The sequence below is a fragment of the Ochotona princeps genome, chromosome 2 (genome assembly GCF_030435755.1).
Source record: "Ochotona princeps isolate mOchPri1 chromosome 2, mOchPri1.hap1, whole genome shotgun sequence".
Taxonomy (NCBI): Eukaryota; Metazoa; Chordata; class Mammalia; order Lagomorpha; family Ochotonidae; genus Ochotona; species Ochotona princeps.
Window position 1 is genome coordinate 126,262,551 of NC_080833.1, and position 5,317 is coordinate 126,267,867.

The 5,317-nt window shown below is 54.5% G+C and overlaps 1 non-coding gene across 1 annotated transcript; it reads right to left on the reverse strand.

The window, feature by feature from the left end:
* On the reverse strand, window positions 1-190 carry LOC131479735 (small nucleolar RNA ZL1). The gene has a single exon (XR_009245084.1). It is a non-coding gene; the product is annotated as a small nucleolar RNA ZL1 (small nucleolar RNA).
* Window positions 191-5,317: the final 5,127 nt, after the last annotated feature.

Below are 5,317 nucleotides of genomic sequence, written 5' to 3' on the forward strand. Positions count from 1 at the left end.
GAAGCAATCAGATCTTAAAGTTTTGCTGTCACAGCCCAACAGAAGGCACTTAGATAGTTCCCTACACCCGGTCACACACCCACACGCAAACACACAGTAAACACACTGACACAGACGGACACACACACACACATACGTTCACATGCCTCTTTGGGGATCCAGCCTATTTTGCTCCTCATTTTGCTTCTCCGTGAAGTAGGACAAACAAGGATCACACCCATGCAAGCAGCTCCAGCCCCACGGCCGCTGACTGTGGTGAAGGAGCCACGGCAGCGCACTGCTCCAGGCAGGGAGGACCCACTCACGTGTGTTCACATCCGTGAGAGCTGCCACGAACTGGAGGTATTTCTTCATCAGTGTGGTTTGGCCAACCACAGTGGCCCCTTGTGTCGCGACAAACGCCATCTTGCTTTTGGGCTGGTTTACACCTCACGAGACAGGTCTTGGGTCCATCAAGTTCAAAGTCACCCAGCCTACGAAAAGGAGCAGAGGGTTAACCAACTGATCAAGGACGCCAACTCACAATCACGGGGAAAATCCTCCCTGAACGTTTCTATCCATAAACCCAGAATATAACACGATCCCATCTGCTTCTCCGAGCATCCAGCTCATGTGAACCCTCCTCATCTACTACTTTCTTGGCTTGACCCTTAGAAAAGCAAACGCTGTCCTTTCCTAGTTTTCCCTTCCTACCCCTAAGCCAGGGGTAGGCACACACTTGCTTGTAGAAAGCCAGATGGTAAGTAAGCATTTTGGTCTCTGTGGCCAGGGGTCTGACACCACTCAGCTTTCTCATCAGTTACAAAGCAGAAGCAGCCAATTAGCGATCAGGCAAAGGTGATTGCGATGAAGCTTTCCCCAGCGACGCTTCATGAACCTCGCGTCATTCTCATCCATCACATAACACAATTTTTCTTTTGACTTTTGCCCAACCATTAAAATTGTCAAAACCATTTCCAGTTCACGAGGTTGTTTGAAAACAGGCATCAAGTGGGGGGTTGGTCCCAGAGTAATCCAGCAATCTCTGCCCCAGGTGGTCTGGGATTCTCAAACTTCACTGTGCATTAAAACTCCCAGGTGTCAGGGTTAGCTGGTGGTGTAGACGGTGGGTTAAGCTATCGCTGGCAACACAGGCACTCCCTATGAGTACTGGTCTGAGTCCTGGCTGTTGCACTACTGACCCAGCTCCTGGCTGGTGATCAGGGAAAACAGTGGACAATGGTGTGTTTGGGTCCGTGCACTGGCACGGGAGACCGGGTCAGAATTCTAACCCCTGGCATGGGCCTGGCACAGCCCTAGCCACTGTGGCCATCTGGGGAGTGACCCAAGCTACAGAAGGAAGACCTGTCTCTTCCCCTCTTTCTATACCTTTCAAATTAATAAGTAAATCTTTAAGATCTATTTCTTTTTGCTTGAAAGACAGATTCACACGGAGAAGGAGAGAAGGCAAGATCTTCCATCCACTGGTTTACTCCCCAAATGGCCACAAACCACTGGAGCTGAGCTGATCCAAAGCCAGGAGCCAGGGGCTTCCTACAGGTCTCCCACATGAGGGTGGGGTCCCAGGTACTTGGGCTGTCCTCCACTGCTTCCTCACAACATACACAGAGCTGGATGGGAAGTGGGGCAGCCAGAGCATGAACTGGCATCCATATGAGATGCTGGCACTTGAAGGTGGAAGATTAGCCTGTTGAACCATGGCACCAGCCCCAGAACAGATAAATCTTTTATTTTAAAAGAAAAATTACCAGGTGCCAAAGGTGAACTGGCAACCATCACTTGGGAAACAGGCTATTTACAGCTTGCACAGAACTGCATTCTCAGAAAACACCCCTTGAAATGAGCCAAGGTTTCCAAAGGCATCTCAGCCACCACACGGAGGGCTGCTGCAGCAAGCTCACACACAGCTGGGGAGCTGGTTTCTGCCCTGTAAGCTGGTGGGCAGGGCGAAAGCTGCCACCCAAGATGCGGGCACCCTAGATGGGTGTCCACGCTGCTCCACTTCCCATCCGGCTCCAGTGCAGGTGCCCTCAAGGGCTGGGCCGTTAACCCACAGGAGACAGGGATGAAGCTTCTGCCTTCAGCCTGGCCCAGTGCTGGCTCTTGCAGTCATCTGGAGGTGAGACAGGTGTGAACCAGCAGATGGAAGATCTCAATCTCTCTCTCTTAGACTTTCAAATAAATACATTTCTTAAAAAAAAAAAAAATAGCTGTGCACATAGTGTATCCCCCCGCAAGCCATTTTCCTTATACAATTCACTCTGCATTAAACAGGCTTGGTTCTCCATCTTCAATACAATCCGCCATCACCACAGATCTCACACTACGGGGTCCACACCTTCACAGCTGACCGGACACACAAGGCAAGAGGGACACGGGGACACCTGCCAGCTCCTTCAGGCCGCCCTAGGCACGCTCGCGGGGTGCGAGGTGGGGCGGAGGAGGCTCACTTTTTGGCGAATCACACAGAGGATCCCGTCAGGCAGCAACGGAACTGGCATTAGGGCCAATGCACCCAAGGACTCGGCCAGCCCTGCTGAGGCGGGAGGGACTGAACCCCAACACCCCAGGCCCACACCCCCCAGCCGGAGGGGGCCCAAGATCCAGGGCGGGACCCCAAGGAAACGGGATCCAAGAAAACCCAGGACCTAAGAAAAACCCCTTTCGTCCAGCCTTTAAAAAATAAATCCTTGGTGAGGGCTCACAAACCCTCCTTCACGGAAGTCCTCCATTTCCCAGGGACCCCCGTCAGGCAAGCTCCGCTTCCCGCGGGGATCCTGACAAACCCACGCGCCCTTCGAGAAGCGGCTCCCAGGGCCCCGGAGGCCGAGGGCCCACGTCCGGCTGCCCACGGGCCCGGGAGGAAAAGGCCGGAGCCCGGCGCCCCAGCGCCCTGGGTCCCCCGGCCGCCCAGCTGAAGCTAACCTGAGGCGGCGCCGCCGGGCCGCAAGGGGCGCTGTGCTCGCCGCTGCCCCGCCTCAGTGCGCGCCGGGGCCCGTGAGCCCGGAGCCGGGCCGGGCCCGGGAAGGCGTCACCGGCCCCGACCAGTGGTCGTCCTGGAGCTGTCCAGGCGCAAAAGCCTCCTCCTCCAGGTCGCCTTCTTTTGTGGCCTTGCCCACCCGGAGCTCTTCCGCGAACTGCCTCCCTCCTTAGGCTGTGCTATGGCGGGCGCCAAGGGACAATCGCGACACCCGCTAGCCCTGCACGTGCTTGCCCCGGTCGCCCTGGTTAACCCCGCTTGTCTCCGGGCTTCCTCTCAGCTCGATCCCCTGCAGCAGATGGGTATCAACAGGCACCTTAACCATGAGGGGTTGAAGTGAGCTGCTCCTGGTTGTAGGGGATTGGGGGCCTGATCTCCATGCTTCGCCTCCTTGCACCTGCCTGGACTCCCCTTAGGCCCATGCCATCGCCCCTAACCCACCAGAATTCTCCCACTCCCTTCCCCCAAAGATGGCATTTCACACTGGACAGTTAGGAGAGATGCCTACAGATACCTCCTAGCACCAGCCCCGTCCAGGGTGAACCATGGCTTCTAGCCTGGGTTCCTGGCCTGAGAGGAATCAAGCAAGTCCTTGTAGGTTCTTATGCTACCTAGAAGAAGCTACCTGGAAATAGAATTCTCACTCTCCCTTCCTCCCCGACCCCCCCCCCCAAAAAAGCAGGAAGTTCAGATTTGGAAACACATAAAAAAATCCAAGGGTCGGTGGTTTGTAGCCTCCATTAGGGCTAGAGAGAAAGGCAAGGCAACATTTGAAGTTTCAGTGAATTGCACATGAGAAAGGGCGGCCATGGAGCCTAGCCGCAAGGCAGGGAAACTGCTGCCTCAGCAGCCTTCTAGCCCAACACCCACCCAACGGGTGATGATCTTGACCTGCTTGTGTCTCCTGGTTTAGAGATTGGGGACAGTGTCAATCTCACTCCTATTAGATGGAGCAGATCAGAGCAGGGATTGAGTACAGCAGTTAACAGGTGCTGCTTGGGGCACCTGCCTCCCACATCACAGCTCCCGGTTCTTGTCCCCACTACTCCACTTGCAAGCCAGCTTCCTGGGAGGAAGCAGATGATGGCTCAAGGATGTGGGTCCCTGCCACCTATCGACTTGGGGGACCTGATGATGGAGTTCCAGGCTCCTGGCTTCCCCTGGAGCATCTGGAGCATGAACCAGTGAGTGGAAGTTCTAGATCTCTCCACACCTCCCCATTTCCAGTAAAAGCAAAATACATAGATAAAAACAAAACCCTGCAAGGACAGTTGGACTCACTTTCATCACCCGGCCTTTCTAGCCTGCTCACATTCCTTCTCGTCTTGTTCAAGCCACCATGGAGGCTTGCTGTGACCCCCTACCCACCTACACAAAGCTGGCTCCTTGGCCTCCTCATTCAGCCCAAGTGTCACCTCCTCTGAAAAGCCTTCCACAGGTCAGCAGATTGAAACTTCTCCTACCCACTGTCAAGTATGACTCATGTACCCCATAACATCACAATCTAAAACTGCAACTTAGGTACCAAAGGTATCCCCTTGGGGGGCGGAGGCGGAGTAGTGAAGGTGAAACAGTTTACTGCTCCCAGAGCCTTTGTCCCTTAATGTGCCTAGAGGGCTATCTTGCAACATTGTATGCAGAGGTCCCCAGCAGAGTCAGGGTTTTGCAGCATAGAATGTGTGAAGAGGTGGAATGTCTGGGCTTGAAAGGCCAGTCCCCTCTCCTCACTCCTTGCCTGCATGCGCTTTACAGACTAGCTGGGCCTTTCTGGCTTATCCCTCCTCAGCTGATGTCCTGGACACGCCCCCAAACCTTGCTTTAAAAGCCCCAGCAGGGCCCGGTGCAAAAACGTATTGGCTAAAGTTCTCCCCTTGCACACACCAGGATCCCATATGGTCACCGGTTCTAATCCCGGTGACCCTGTTTCCCATCCAGCTCCCTGCTTGTGGCCTAGAAAAGCAGTCGCAGACGGCCCAAAGCCTTGGGATCCTGTACCTGTGTGGGAGACCCGGAAGAGACGTCAGGCTCCTGGCTTTAGGTTGGCACAGCACTAGCCGTTGCTCATTTGGGGAGTGAACCATCAGACAGAAGATCTTCCTCTCTGTCTCTCCTCCTCCCTGTATATCCTATAAGTCTTAAAATAATATAAAATAAAATAAAAGACCCAGAAAACTGCTACTCAGGTTGCTGCTTTGGGAAAGCTTTCCTCGGGCAGTGCCCACTAGTGGCTGATAAGCTGCTGGTGCCCTAAGTCAGGACCCTATTGTGTGCCCTCTGTGGCTTGCAGGTGGCCATCTGACTGGATGTTGCCCTGACCTGTGGGTGGTGGGTGCAAAG